This window comes from Mya arenaria, chromosome 3 (genome assembly GCF_026914265.1).
Source record: "Mya arenaria isolate MELC-2E11 chromosome 3, ASM2691426v1".
NCBI classification, from domain to species: Eukaryota; Metazoa; Mollusca; class Bivalvia; order Myida; family Myidae; genus Mya; species Mya arenaria.
Window position 1 is genome coordinate 55,383,730 of NC_069124.1, and position 16,543 is coordinate 55,400,272.

At 33.9% G+C, this 16,543-nt stretch overlaps 1 protein-coding gene across 1 annotated transcript in view; it reads right to left on the reverse strand.

Annotated features, from left to right (window-relative positions):
• The window catches only part of LOC128225941 (transient receptor potential-gamma protein-like), a 92,900-nt gene extending 82,330 nt beyond the window's left edge, over nucleotides 1–10,570 (reverse strand). The window contains exon 1 of the mRNA XM_052935834.1: nucleotides 10,471–10,570. The gene's annotated coding sequence lies outside the window, so the exon portion shown is untranslated. The remainder of the gene's footprint in view (nucleotides 1–10,470) is intronic.
• Nucleotides 10,571–16,543: the final 5,973 nt, after the last annotated feature.

Sequence of the window (16,543 nt, forward strand, 5' to 3'; positions counted from 1 at the left end):
TAGGAGCTGTGTATAAAAAAGAGCCAATGACACTTCCGAGCTAGAGCAAAAGAACGGATATCAACATAAAACTTAAGTATGACTCGTTATTTTATCTAATATCACAATTATGAGGGCTTATTTGAGAAATCAGGGAATGCAGTGCCATATAAATATGTTTAATCTTCACACGTGTTTCGGTTATTTTGTAAACATATTGTTTATGGAGATAAAAAACCGATTCTCCCATCAAACACATGCATGTTTACAAACGAAAGTAAAACATTTTCATCATTTTTTAGCTGATTTTCACTCAAGAAGCATACATTTAAAATAAAACCAGTATTATCGAGTGCTTTTATTTTGTCGGGAATAAAAATGACTGCCTGTTTACCGGAATAAGCATGTTTATACTCTTTTTCTGGATTGATCTGGAGCCAAAAGACAGGGAGCTGGAGCCAAAGCGTGGAGGCTGAGCCAATACGCTCTATAATAATGCACTCAACTCGGCATATTAGGAATAGTTGAAGTTCTGTATTGATAACCAGTATTGTTTTGGACATAAGGCTTTCAATTTATTCTAACACACATGCCCTGATATGACATTGAGTCATTCATATGGTTGATGAAGCAAAGTAGTTCGGATTTAACCTATAAAACATCTAAAGTGTGCGAAGCCTTCATAACAGCACTAGTATTATTTCTACACAGATATTTACGTAACACATAAATAACATTTATTTATCAATAAAACTTGAAAAAGCACAATCATATTCCCATTCTTAAAACAGACAATTTCCGATAATCTAAAAATAGTTTCAACATCATAAATTGACAGATTTTCTAAAAATAGTTTCTACATACATTAACTGACCGCATGTTTGTCCTCACCGCGGGAAAACGACCCATCTGATAAGCTCTGCATTTTGATAGGAATTATTTCTAAAATTGCTCGTAATTATAAAATCATTTTCCTTAAACAATTAAAACGTGTATGTTCATAAAACTTGCCTTACTTACAATATCTAATCAAAGCACCGAAAAACCTTTAGAAGCGATTGAAAGGGGCATGCATTGTAACTTTGAATACATGGGGATACGTCGACTGAAGTGATGCGCTGTGCATTTTGAATGGAATTATTGCTGAAGTTGTTTGTAAAAAAATGATTTTCCTTAAACAAAACATGTATGTTCATAAAAGGAAATGATATTTTCCAATCGTATGATATTTAATCAAAGCAACGAAAACCCTTTAGAAACGATTGAAAGGGTGTGCATTGTAACATTAAATACATGCGGAAGGGGTATTACGACGATTGAAGTGACATTTACATAAACAAAATGACACAAGACGCCATATAATAGATACAGATATGTTTCTTTCCTCGCCCAGTGTGGGCACAAGCGCTCTTGGCCCTCGGCACATTTTCACTTTTATCTATGTGCCCTTCACCCATTCCCAATAAAATTTGCAACTCTCACATATTTGCCCGCAGGTAGTCTTTCAGTGCTTCGCGCTTTGATATAACTCCATAAACAATATGTTTACAAAATAACCGAAACACGTGTGAAGATTAAACATATTTATATGGCACTGCATTCCCCGATTTCTCAAATAAACCCTCATAATCGTGATATAAGATAAAATAACGAGTCATACTTACGTTTTATGATGATATCCGTTCTTTTGCTATAGCTCGGAAGTGTCATTGGCTCTTTTTTATACACAGCTCCTAAAAGAGCTGGAGCCACTGTTTCGCAGCCGTGTAGTATGAGGCCGATAATACATCACTTAACATGATTTAAGGAGTATTTTGTTGCTTTCTCAGCTGATTTGACGCATATAGCACGTAATGGGTTCCCAGTTTATAGTGTGTATATTAAGCACATGAAAGTCATGTGATTATTACTTATACACATACTGACAATTTTTTTTCAATTAACTGGGATTTACATGGTAGACAGACCCAGTAAATTTTGCAATCAAAGCAATGTGATACATCAGTTATTAAGATTCAATGCATTGTACACAACACTATCAATTTTATGTTAGTTTTCAACGATTTTTTTTTTCTTGCAATTGTATCATCTTGTGTCTAGTCCCTTTAACAAATGTGAATATATTTCTATGAGCAGATAATATGTTCTGTAAGACTTAATATGCTTGAATTTGGTATCATTCACTCTAAATAAATATATATATATTAGTGTTATGGTTCCAATGGATGACATAAACAATGGTACTGCAGCAGATGTCAATGCTTGTCTGTGTGTTGTTATCAAAGGGACATTACTATTACACTAATTCTAACTTAACCAGAGTGACGGGGCATGCAGACTGATGGGACTAATGAGTTTTGTCATTGTGAAAAGGTGTACTATAACACTGCTTGAGATCATATTTCTTACTGTTATGATTAGCATTAAAGTATCACTCACCATTGCAACATGGCCATTACACATAGGCACTCAACATCAATTCTATCTTAAAGGGAGTGATTGGATCAGCTACCCAAGTTTTGAATTTTGTTTTTTATATAAAAATGTGTACTAAACATCATTTAAGATCATATTTCGTGCTGTTTTGAAGAGCGTTAAAGCATCACTCATTCCAACATGGCCAACAAAAACAAATCAAAGCAATAACAATTATTTTACGTTCTATTTACGGCATGCATGTCTACTAAAAGTTCCACATGGTCATTTATTGGAATGTTCCATGAACTTATTTGCCTTCAATATGAGCCAGAATACCAAAATATAAATAGAAAGTGGCAATGTCCATCCACTAATTAGAATCAAGCATTGATTAATGATTTCTTGGAAACAGATTCTGATAAAAGTTCAAAAGCCTCAATGCTACAGAAAAACCTAATTACATATCTCAGAATGTCTGCAAACAAGCTAAGTAATCAATAATATTCAGAGATGAACAGACAATACAATCAGAAGGAAGCCATGGCTTTAATGATAACCAATTAAAATAATGCCATATTTATCCCCATATTAATGTCTTTCTTTCTAAAATGTTGTCATCACCAAGAAAAAATTCTTACAGTGCAGTACTTCAAATAGATTGATCAGGTTTCTGGTATTTTAATGCCCTTGAACAATTTTGGTGGTGTGCAGCCTTTTAGTTCCATAATTAAAGGGCAATAACTCTTGAGTGACTCAAGCAATTTGGCAGGTTTTGAACATGTCCGAGAAGTTTTGTCTATACATGTTCCAACCAAATTTGGTGATGAATAGACAAAGGCTTCTAAAGTTATTGATTGGACAAGACCAATTTTAGGTTATTTCTATAATTGAAGGGCAATAACTCTCTATTGATTAAACTGATATTGCTTGTAAGTGAACTTGTACAAGATATTATGCCTATACAAATTTTGACCAAACTATAAAACGATGATTGGACAAAGGCTTCTAAAGTTATGTACTGGAGGTTGCCTGACCGCCTGCTTCAGGTATTACTAAAGTACATCCTATTCTATGCAGGCATTTAAAAATAAATATATTTAACATTTTTGAAGAATCAGTGTAAATTGTAAGCAGTTCTGCACACTTTAGTGAAATTAGCACTTTGCAAAAGCAAACAACCAGAATGTAAGAGCCAAACGGTTGTGCAAATTATGCTGCATGATTACATGGAGAACCCTCACGTTAAATGATTTAGGATGTTGGACAATTCTGTTCCCATTATGGAGGTTTATATGTCATTTAAAAATCAACCTAAAGTGTCAAACTTGCTTGACTGTAGACATATATAGGTAAAGAATGTAAAAAGTAGCTTGAAAATGCATAATACTTACACTTTGTATTCAATTATCAATCAAAGTATAAAATGACATACCGTAAATGTTTTATTAGACGTGCAAGTCTTCATGGACGCACAGGGGATGATGTCTTTTTGTGGGTCTTATTTATGATTCTGCGACTTAAGCAATGCTTTACCTTAAACCCCCAACCAGGGGAGGATCCAGGATTCGACATTAGGAGGGCCATACCTTAAGGGCGTACCCTTTTTACTTGCGCCGCTCCCTCAGAATCAAAATTTATTTGGTTGAATGTGTTGGCAGGGGGGTTTTAGTGGTCCTCCCCCAAGAACATTTTAACAATTTCTAGTTCGAAATGGTGCAATTTGGTCATATTTTATTACTTTTCTTCTGCTATATTGAAATAAAAAGTAAACTTGACTATTTAAGTTTTTCATGGTATTTTTAACATGCTTCACATCTAAGATCCCTTTTTTGCCTAAAAACTTTTTATACAGCTTCTGCATGAGTGATAGTTTGTTCATCTGGTAAACATGCCTATAAATCTCCCTACCAGGTCAGGGATGTTTGCTGCTTTAAATCTAAGATTTAGAACAAATGAAATGCAAATTGTTCCCTTAAAAAGCGTAACATCTGCACCATTTGTTTAAAGTGCACTAGTCCAAATAATTGTACGTTGACGGATTTTTTTTTACGATTTTTGATATGGCAAATCCTTCACGACGTTAGGAATTGGAAGAATCCCGTATAACTTGTCTTTTACTTTATACTAATAGAACACATACTCTGAGGCTGCTAATACCTTATAGTATATCTTATCTTATAACTTAAGTTACTCACCGACTAAGTTGATTTTCTCATTCCTGTGCTCAAAGATGTGTATTGATATAATGAAACTATATTTGTGATAATTATAATGCAACTATATGCGTTCACTGAAATTTTATCGATTTACACACAAGGTGGTGTATAAAGCTATGCTGAAGCAGATACTGATTGCTGATTGGTCAGTCACACTTTTCAACTCTGTTTACCATCTTGGTGATGGGTATTTATGACAAGCAAAGTCAGTGTTTGATATTTATGACTCTATACTAGACTAAGGACTTCAGGAAGTTTGCTGAATGGGGAAAAAATGCACACTGTTCTAGAAAAGACCCAGCCTGACGCGCCTTATAGGACATTTATGGTACATAAACAAACAGGCTTCATGCTTTTTGCATAATCAGGAAGTCCAATGACAACTAAACATTACGGAAACAAATGAAGAATGTTTTCCATGTCAGACTCTTAATACAGTAATGATGCTTTATGGTGTTGTTGAGACAATTATTACTCTCTCTGAGTGTAACTGAAAATTTACAACATAAAATGCTCACCAAACAGTTTTTCTGATACTAGATACTCGTACAGGTTTCAGGGGGAAAAAACCGTCTAAATTTGTCAGTATTGTCACAAAAAGTTCATTCTTTCCAAATTTGAAACATGAGTTTTAAAGGAGACTTTAGGACAGAGGTCTTCAATCATCCCTAAGCAAAGGTATTCAATGACATGAAGGAAACAGAAATTCAATGACATGAAGGGAATGGGAATTATGTAGGAAACAGGGAGTCAATGACATGTAGGAAACAGGTGCTCAGTGACACGTATTATATGACATGTAGGAAACAGATATTCAAAGTTATGGAGGAAACAGGTACTCAATGACATGTAGGAAATGGGTCTTATGTAGGAAACAGGGATTCAATGATATGTAGGAAACAGGAATTCAATAACATAAAGGAACAGGTACTCAATAACATGTAGGGAAGGGGAATTATGTAGGAAACAGGGATTCAATGACATGAAGGGGAGAGGTACTCAATGACATGTAGGGAACAGGTTCTCAATGACATGTAGGGGACAGGTATTAAATGACATGTAGGGAAACAGGTACTAAATGTCATGGAGGAAACAGATACTCAATGAAATTGAGGCCACAGGTATTTAATGACATGAAGGCGAGAGGTATTCAATGACATATAGGCGAGAGGTATTCAATGACATGTAGGCGAGAGGTATTCAATAACATGTAGGTAACAGGCTTCAATTACATGTAGGAAACAGGTACTCAATGACATGGAGGAAACAGGTACTCAATGAAATTGAGGACACAGGTATTCAATGACATGAAGGCGAGAGGTATTCAATGACATGTAGGTAACAGGCTTCAATCACATGGAGGAAACAGGTACTCAATGAAATTGAGGACACAAGTATTCAATGACATGAAGGCGAGAGGTATTCAATGACATGTAGGCGAGAGGTATTCAATGACATGTAGGTAACAGGCTTCAATCACATGTAGGAAACAGGTACTCAATGACATGGAGGAAACAGGTACTCAATGACATGTAGGGAAACAGGTACTCAATGACATGTAGGAAAACAAGTACTCAATGACATGGAGGATACAGGTACTCAATGGCATGTAGGAAAACAGGTACTCAATGACATGGAGGATACAGGTACTTAATGGCATGTAGGAAAACAGGTACTCAATGACATGTAAGAAAACAGGTACTCAATGACATGGAGGATACAGGTACTCAATGGCATATAGGGAAACAGGTATTCAATGACATGTAGGGAAACAGGTAATCAATGGCATGTAGGGAAACAGGTACTCAATGACATTAAGGGGCAGGTACTCAATGACATTAAGGGGCAGGTACTCAATGACATGAAGGGGACAGATATTCAATGGCATGAATGGGGACAGGTATTCAATGACATGAAGGGGCAGGTACTCAATGGCATAAAAGGGACAGGTTTTCAATGGCATGGAGGAACCAGGTACTCAATGACATGTAGGGAAACAGGTATTCAATGACATGTAGGGAAACAGGTAATCAATGGCATGTAGGGAAACAGGTACTCAATGACATTAAGGGGCAGGTACTCAATGACATTAAGGGACAGGTACTCAATGACATGAAGGGGACAGATATTCAATGGCATGAATGGGGACAGGTATTCAATGACATGAAGGGGCAGGTACTCAATGGCATAAAAGGGACAGGTTTTCAATGGCATGGAGGAAACAGGTACTCAATGACATGTAGGGAAACAGGTATTCAATGACATGTAGGGAAACAGGTAATCAATGGCATGTAGGGAAACAGGTACTCAATGACATTAAGGGGCAGGTACTCAATGACATTAAGGGGCAGGTACTCAATGACATGAAGGGGACAGATATTCAATGGCATGAATGGGGACAGGTATTCAATGACATGAAGGGGCAGGTACTCAATGGCATAAAAGGGACAGGTTTTCAATGGCATGGAGGAAACAGGTACTCAATGACATAAAGGGGCAGGTACTCAATGGCATAAAGGGGACAGGTATTCAATGGCACGAAGGGGACAGATATAAATACAGTTTTTCATTCAAATGTTTAGTTACATCCATGCCCAGGACAGAATTGTTCACCAAAATATAGGATATGTTCATTATATGTCCTTTAAGGGCACAGGTTCAAGTTTTTGCATAGCTCCCCTGTCGACAAAAACGTTAAGGCATTATAACATTACCTCCTTTTTTTCTTCTTAAAATGAACAAACTAAAAAATGGTATCCGTACATTCAAAATGAACTCTGAAGTTCTTGGTAGTACCTCATTTGACCCACATGGTACACCATAAAAAATAAGCACAAAACAATAAATAAATATACAAAGACATTTATGACATATACACAGCTAAACACATACAGCATTACAAGGTGCAACTGCCCATTACTGTCTCTATAAAAAATCAAACTGTTCTTGGACTAAATATCAGATGGTGAAATGGTCCTATTTACAGGACAGAATTTATGTCTTCGAAGTATATGGGTTTTTTCTCTCCCAACATGTTTTCAAGGAATTTTAATAAATATTTACATGTCAGTGTATATTGAGATGATGGCGATTTTTTCAAATGATCAGTGACAGCGTATTTTAGAAGATCTCGACTTCACAGAATAATATCATTGTTCAATTATTTCTAATCTCTTTAAAATCATATTTATAATGGGGAAATCAACAACACTTACCTATATTACCCCAATAAAATGCATTTTTTAACGTCAGCACCTGCATTTAGTGTTCCAGAAGCACACTTAAAAAAATCTGTTGTTAGCATTGACATGTGTCACATTCAACACATTTCATTGGTTTTTATCTCTGATAAGCATTTGGGCTGTCTATTAAATTGAACCAATGTCAATATTAATCTCTCTGAGACATTCTGCCAATGCCCTAAGAGCTGTTTACATTATCAGAGAATTGTTTATTTTTCTGAAACATTTTTGAGCCATTTGATAAAGATTGATTGAGGAAATCAAACAAAAGCTGTCTTGTTATTTTCCAGCTCTATGATTTAGTTGGTTTCAAAGATTTTCCTTCCTGGTTGGTATTTTTCAGAACATATTTCATATCCTGTCTGGAAACAAATTGGTGAATGTCATGAAGTGATGAAGTTTAGAAGACAGTTTATAAGTTTATCAGAACAGTAGAAAGTGGAAACCAACTGTCATATTTGAATATGAGCAAAAAAAAAATAGTTTGATAGTTCATCTAACCTTCATAACAATTTTTTTTATCTCTTTACTGGTTTAGTGACATACATGTATTATAGTGCTTTACTATGCCATTAGGCCACACCAAATTGATCTTTAGTTCCTCGGATTTTTGCCAAAACAAAATAGAGCGAGCGAGCGAAATAAAAATAAAAATATTTTTTTTTTTTTTTATCATTTTTCATAAAATATGAAGCGAGCGCAAGCGAAAAACATATTAAAAATGGACAAATTACACTTCAACCTATATTTAAACTCAAAATATCTGGTTCACAGGTAAAAAAATTGGAGCGATCGCATGAAAAAATAAAAATATTTTTTTTACATTTTCAAAAAAACAGGTGCGGCGAATCCGAGGAACGAAAGATCAATTTGGTGTGGCCTTATCATATTTAAAGATATTTAATACAGAAGAAATCACTTACTTAATTCCATATGTTATTGCATCGATGACATATGTAATGCCTTTGACAATTCTAGAAGTAAACGAGAAATCCAGCTTGTCTAAGAATGCCAAACAAATTAAGTATAATAAGAATAACCATCACAACAGTTATTGTTGTGTTACATCTTAAATTCCTACATGTGAATATAAGTATTTTATACAATTATATTAAACACATTGTAGTCAAAACTGGACATTCTAATAAAATAACCGAAAAGCTAGATCAACAGTCTAACTAGTAGATGAATAGGCAGCGCTGCCTAGGCCAAAATAAAAATCAGTTTGGTTAGGGTTACATCCTTTTCAAAAACAGGTAAGGCTTTTTTATTTATTTTACTATTGTATTAGGCTTTACATAAGAATGTTACTGTCATCATTGGAGAATGGTGTTAAAGTAATCTTCTGTATAAAAATGTAAAGGTTTTTAACTACATATTAAAACACACACTTATATACATATATATTTTTTTATTATATTCTATTCAATTATATATAACCAAATGTTTTTTTTTGCTGGCCCTACAAATCATGGAATGGCCAGCAATCTGCTGATTGATAGTTTACTGTGAGTATATTCACCTTTCCGGCTGCTCCAGGACATTTTAGAAATATCAGTGTAAACATATCATATCTCATAGATCATTATCGCCAATCTGTTACATGTAACACCCAACGGGGATAGTTTATTTGCCTTGTTTCATAACAGATTGTAGACATAAGTTGAAATTACCTATAATAGTGCAGTATTTGCGTTATTATTTTTCAGACAGCAGTTAACCCTTTACTTCTTGCCAAACCAAGCCATATTAGGCCTGCCAGCATAAAGCTTATCAGTACATATATTACATGGGTGTAAAATTATGTGGCCATGAAGTAAAGGAATTTATGTTAAAAAAAAATCTTTACAGGAATTGAAACAAATCTGCTGGTTGCCCTATGTTTTCTACAGATTTTTGAAGGTGCCAAAGATCCTTTAAAGAAACCATTCCTGGTTTGTAGTTTTAACACTTTCTCAGGTTTATTTTCTAATTATCTACAGTATCTTAAACAGACTCATACATCAAAATCTTCACAATTTTGTTATATTTCAAACATTTCTTTTTTATTCCAATTTTCTCAAAACTCACTATTTACATCCTGAGAATTCGTATGATTTTGATGTCTCTGATTTGAAATAGTTTCCTGAAAGTTTTAGCTGTAAATTAAACATACTGGTCAGACAATTTTTAAATATTATTTCGACTTTATTCACCAGTCTTATTTCTTACACTTATATATTATATAATATATAAATATATATGTTCTTTATTTCCTCTGATCTCATATATCAAATAACACAATAAAATGCATGTGCTTTCATACAAAAGAAAAGTTCTACGTCATGATGAATGCATATGATATAAACTAATAATATGATCAGAGTATACATTTTCAAATGGAAAGACAATACAATATGGCAAAATAAATGTATTATAATATCTTTATGTCAAAAAAAGAGAAGAAAATGCATTTACAACAGAGCATGAATGTTACTTTGTCAAGATTAATGTATGTGCAAATATATAATGACTTAAAAAGGTTTTCCAACATGATTACAAATGAAGAGAGGAGAAAAAAGAATGTCTGTGATATCTACTAAAGATGTAATTATATCAGTTATAATTTCACTCACCAGTATCAATATAAGTCCACAGCTAGGATATTGAAGATAGAAGTTTCAGGAAACTTACAGAAAAAACGTGTTTGTTTATATTGACAGGTAATAACTGTTTTACTATGTAATCAACGAATTCATTTCACAGATATTTAACCCACAACTACTGTTTTAAATAATCAATCACTTCCATTGACAAACTGTGGATGGAACTGCTTGCGGCAAATTGAACTGTTGCCATGATCTGTGAAAAGAGAAAATCACATTTTTCCCTAGAGACAGTTAGGGTGATATCTGGCAACCCCGATTTCTCCTTTCTGTAAATCACTATGGACCACCATAACCACCACGATTCTTGCACTCTGATTTACCCAGAAGTAATAGCCCAGGATGATTTTATCAAATTATTATTAATAATCAATTGATGTTAATACTGAATAGCTCACATATCCGTTCAGTATTGGCTCTAGAGGGTTACAAAATTATCCAATGATGCTTTAACTTTACAGCTCCATGCACTGTGAGTTCAATGTGAATGGAAGACATTAACTCCATAGATTTCATATTTCCCAGCTAAAAGATCTCTACAGATTACCATCAATACTAAATCATAAACTATAAGTGGACAAAATTTAAATCTGAATGTTTTATGATGAAATTCAACTGCACTGCCTTGATGATGATAATGATGATGCTGCTGATGATGCTGCTGATGCTGATGCTGATGATGATGCTGATGATGATGATGATGATGATGATGATGATGATGATGATGATGATGATGATGATGATGATGATGATGATGATGATGATGATGATGATGATGACGACGACGACGATGATGATGATGAAATGGTTTTTGCATACTGGTTAGACAAACTTAAACCTTCCAGCAACATCAGTTACTATAACAACAGTGCTGGTTATGGAGCTGGTCCGGAGCGGATACCATGACAGTATGGTGCTAAATCCACCTACAGATTGTCTTTAAAGAAAAAACATTGCCTTTCTTAACATCTGGGTCCTTATTCACTAAAACATCCTGAGTCTGAGTTTGAGACAGGCTAAAAATATTAAATAAAAATTGTTGTAAAAATGCTATATTAGATCAAAGGCAAAAAAGAGCAAGTAATCTGTTCTACATTCAGACACATATCTTTTATTAACATTTTATTATGGATATTTTGAAACATTTAAGAGTTCATTCTTCGAAACCTGAGTCTTAAACTCAGACTCAACACTATACACCCTGATCCCCAATGAGATCAGTGAGCTGGCTTTTAACTCAAAACAGGAGATGAGTAAGAGAAGAAGCAATGAAAAGGGCGCTAATAAACAGAATAATACTGAACACCTATAATTCCACAAATTAATATGTTCACTGCGTGAAGTGTCAGCTATTTGGAATGGAAAACGATTTAAGAACTTTTGAAAGTCCGGCCTTCTGAAACCTATAATGTCTTCCTTAAACAATTTCTATACAATTTCTTCCAGTAGAAGAAAAGTAATTTTTATAATAATATTTTATTGTTTGAAATATCTCAAAGTTAAATGGGGTAAAGATTTTCAACAATTGATCCAAGAGTTAAAGTTCTTGCACAGTTTAGAATTTAACATATTTATAACCAGTGTTATTTTGTTGAAGTACAAAGGGAGATAACTTTGCCAAAAAGTGTCAGAGACTTTAAATTTCTGTGCGAATTACAAGTACACACCAATTTAAAAAACAAAACAAAAAAACACATTTGTGATTGACTTTGCAATTATGAGACCAAGACTTTTAATTATTTCACTGTTCAACATTTCACATTGCCATTTATTTATGTCCCTAGTTTTAATTAATACCTTTAAACAGTTTTGGAGATATGCCCTGGGGAACTCATTTAACTATGTCAGCATTTGACATACAGACATAGGTCCTGCTAGTGATACATTGTCTTCCTAACAAGTTATATTAAAATCTACAATGCATGGCAAATTTATACAGCTTCGACAAGCAAAATTATGACATATTGTGAAAAATGACCTTTAAGTGTGACCATTCACCGACAGACAAGGGTCTTGCACGCAACACACTGTCCTGTCATGTTCATTATGTGTAAAGTTATTTAAACTTAATGCCTGACCATGTTACAGCCTTGACACTATGTATATATATATATTGTTGATGCCATAGTGCCGCTCACACCCCACACCAACCCACTGCCCTATCATTTACCCGACTCTAATAATCTTATGAAAACCTGGAAAGTTACCTTTGGAAAACCTGGGTTTAAATAAGACCTGGAAAGTTACCTTTGGAAAACCTGGGTTTAAATAAGCTCAGAAACACCAGGTTAAATGTTTTACACATTGGAAAAACCTGGTTTAAGTTACATTGGGAAAACCTGGTTAAAAGTTAACTTAATTGAAATACCCCGTTACACATCAAACGTTACACATCAAACATGTTACAGTTTTGCAATATTTCTACACTTCCACCTGTTTTCCAACACATTGAAACAGTAAAAAATATAAATTGTTATTAAAATGCCAACCAAACAATAAATAAGGTACATTTTACTACATTTTTAGGCCAAAAAAAAAAATATGTCTGTTTCCTGTAACCCGACCGACCATAATTTTTTACCGCTGACCGCAATTTTTTTATGCCCCAAAATTTGAAAAGTCAGATTTTTAGCGATCTCTGGCCTATGATGACAACGATAATTTAAATATTTTGGTAGTGTACGAATCGTTGCATAGTTACAAACGTTTCCGGTTTGACATTTTGAAACAATGGCAAAAACCTTAATGGCTGTGACATTAAACTGCAGGGCTTTCAATTGACCTGAGCTCCCGGGTTTTGACGCACAGGAATCGTAAATGACCGGAAATCAACGCATCATCCATTTGTAATATGCATCAGTTTTGACACGGGATATTTTGGTGTGAGAGTCGGTATCATCTGAAAGGAGCCTCAGTGCATGATCTGAATGTTTGTTTAACCCGCAAGAGCAATTTACACCCGAAGTGACAAGTGATTATCGATCTGGAATCTGATCGGTAACCTTGTCAATTAGCAGCACTCAAACTCAATGACGTAATATTAACTCCGCTCATTATGCAAATTAACGGATACCTTCCGCTTTTTCGCTAAGTGCAATGGTTTTGAAAAACAACAATGCTAGGATATATTTTGTTCATTTATTTTAAGTGTTTTTTATTATATCTCCAGTTAATTAAAAAATATTCTTATAAGTTTTTAATGAGTTAACAGAAAAATAAACATTTTTCAAACCACATGGTCTAAAAAGCGCGGAAAACAGGTGCACGCTAACTTCCTGTCAATTTTAATGAAAGTGAAAGGAGAAATACGTAGATCGTTGTCAGTGTTATAGTTTAGTTCTATCACGGACCTGGTTTATAGGTCTGTGGTTCTATAACAAAACTGTTATGGTTTTGCCATTTATGAAAAATACGATGTTGCAATACTGGCAATAGTAACGTTAAATGTTTTTGTTTACTTCCGGAAAAAAAGATAAACCTGAAAGTGAAAGTTAAAGTAAGAAAGATGTCGTTGCAACTAAACAATCGCTGGTGCATATTGGAATTTGACGAGGATGCACTGGATTACATAACGAAGATGCATTAACTAAATAATATGTTCGTCAGAGTCAGAACATATTTTTTCCAAGTTTTGACTCTGGGAATGTTTTAACCACTGTAGTCCAGTCAAGTCCAGAAAAGGAAAAAACAACAAGGTATTCTATTGAAAGTTACATTGATTATTTTTCATCGTGCTTGAGATTTTTACAAAATGAACAGTGGATCTAATACAGCAGATCTTTTTAAAACACTGAAAATTGTTAAAAAAAATAAGTTGTGGAAACTATTTAAGGTACTGTACGTGTACTAGTTTTGCTGTTTTACTGTTTAAAAAAGAAAATGGTATTACTTTTTTATTAGTCAGTCTAAGCTTTTTTGATACTGATTCTAGCCTATTTAAACATATTCCAGTCCAATCTGTTATTTTACACTGTTCGCTGTCGAGTCAGCAGGTAAGGTTTAAGTGTCCAAGCAGTGAACAGCGTAGACCATGGGTCTACACTGGTCCCAAAGATCTGTACAATTCTGACAGCCTCTAAGAGTTAAATGGTTTAGTCATTGATTCTAGTCATTTATCAATCAAAGTTTTGATTTATATATGTTTTGTGGATATTCTTGCCTGTTCTTGTTGTAACAGCATTTTATTCTATAATAGTTGTCATGTACATTTAATTGTAATACAACTTGATATTATTACACCGTCTATCTTAAAATAGTCTGTGCAATAATATCATGTTTTATTATTAGAAAATGTATGCATTTTGAAAGTTTTGTTTAAAACATTTGCCAAAAATAAATTGTCTAAATGTTCTTTGATTCACTCTTTCACTGGGTTATATTTGCAAAGTGTAAAGATGAACTGCTTCCCTGGTGAACATACTGACAATGCTCAAAATTGCACATAATGTTGCCACCGCTGAGAGTCGAACCCATGGCTTGCCCTTCAACAGGATGCATTCTACAACTGAAATACATGTACCATGGCTAAAAATAACTGATAAAAAATGCTGTTTCTTTGTCAAGCTTCACCTATATATAGATGTGAAAAAATCACTTAGTCTTGATTTATTACAATGATGATGTATTTTATGTTTTGATGGCTGTCAAGCTAGCAGTTTTAGCTTATAAGTGGCAGAAAGATTGAATCTATATAACACACTGAATTCTTATTAAAATAATTCACCTGAAATAAACTTGAATATTGGATCATTCTGACATTTAAAAAAAAAAAAAAAAAAATCCCTACCTACCGACCCATCTTGTTTTCAGCATGTTACAGGAAACAGACATATTTTTTTTTTAGGCCTTAGTATTTTATTTTAAAATAGCGTATAATGATGTCAATCTGCTCCATGCAATACTTAAAAAATTGTTCCTACAAGTTTTCTACACTTTAAGTTAGACTGACATTACAGTCAATTTTTTATATGACTGCGGTTTTGAATAAATCATTTAAATATTCAGAAAACAAGAATCATATTGCAAAAGTAATGAAAATGCATATTTTGTTTCAATATGATTTGAAGAAATTCACAGGTAGGCCTTGTAGCTATGGCAACACTGACTAGACCTATCACAGAAATCATAAATGTCCCCAGACGCCACCTGGACACAGAAATGGTTACATGACATGTTTGGGTATTAACAAAAAAAAAATGCAGAGCACTGGTGCATTATAAAACTGACCAACAATCTGCCATTGTTTGTCAGCTCTACACAATATATTTCAGAACACTTTTTTTCTAGGTCAAGGGCCATAACTCTTTCTAAGATTTTTTTCTAAATAAAGGGTCATAACTCTTTAAAATAAGATGAAGTAAAATATGACATGACGTGATGTGACATTATATAAGATGTTATATGATATGATTTGTTGTTTTGTGACTTGACATACACAACTCATATTTATTGACACAATATCTATAAAAAAAAAGTGTGTCCCCGCAGGGTGGGGACTTTACCTGGGATTGGCTGGACCGAAAGTAAAAGTTCCCGCTATTCCCCAGACCTGGGGGGCTGTGGTAACGATTGACTGGTGCATTAAACATTTTACATTGATTTTCCAGACAACCCACGCGTAATGCTGCACCGATAGGGAAAACTTATATGATGCTGAACACACCTGAGACAGACTATTTTTTTTATAACATGTCATTGAAACTTCACAAATGTTATCTGGATTATAGATCAGTATATATATATATATATATATATATATATATATATATATATATATATATATATATATATATATATATATAAAAATGTTTGTATCAAGTAAATCAGTGGTGATAATCAGGACCAGACAGTGAAGTCTGAGCATAATACAATGATTTAAAACAATTCCAAGCAAGCCTGAATGGCAAACATATATTAAGACATGCCCACAGTGGACAATATGTTGTATAAGTGACATTTACCCCATCTATTTTAATATTGAGATCATGTGTTCTAAAACATCAGAGATATGTTTGTTTATTCTGGTAAAAGATGGCTTGAAGCA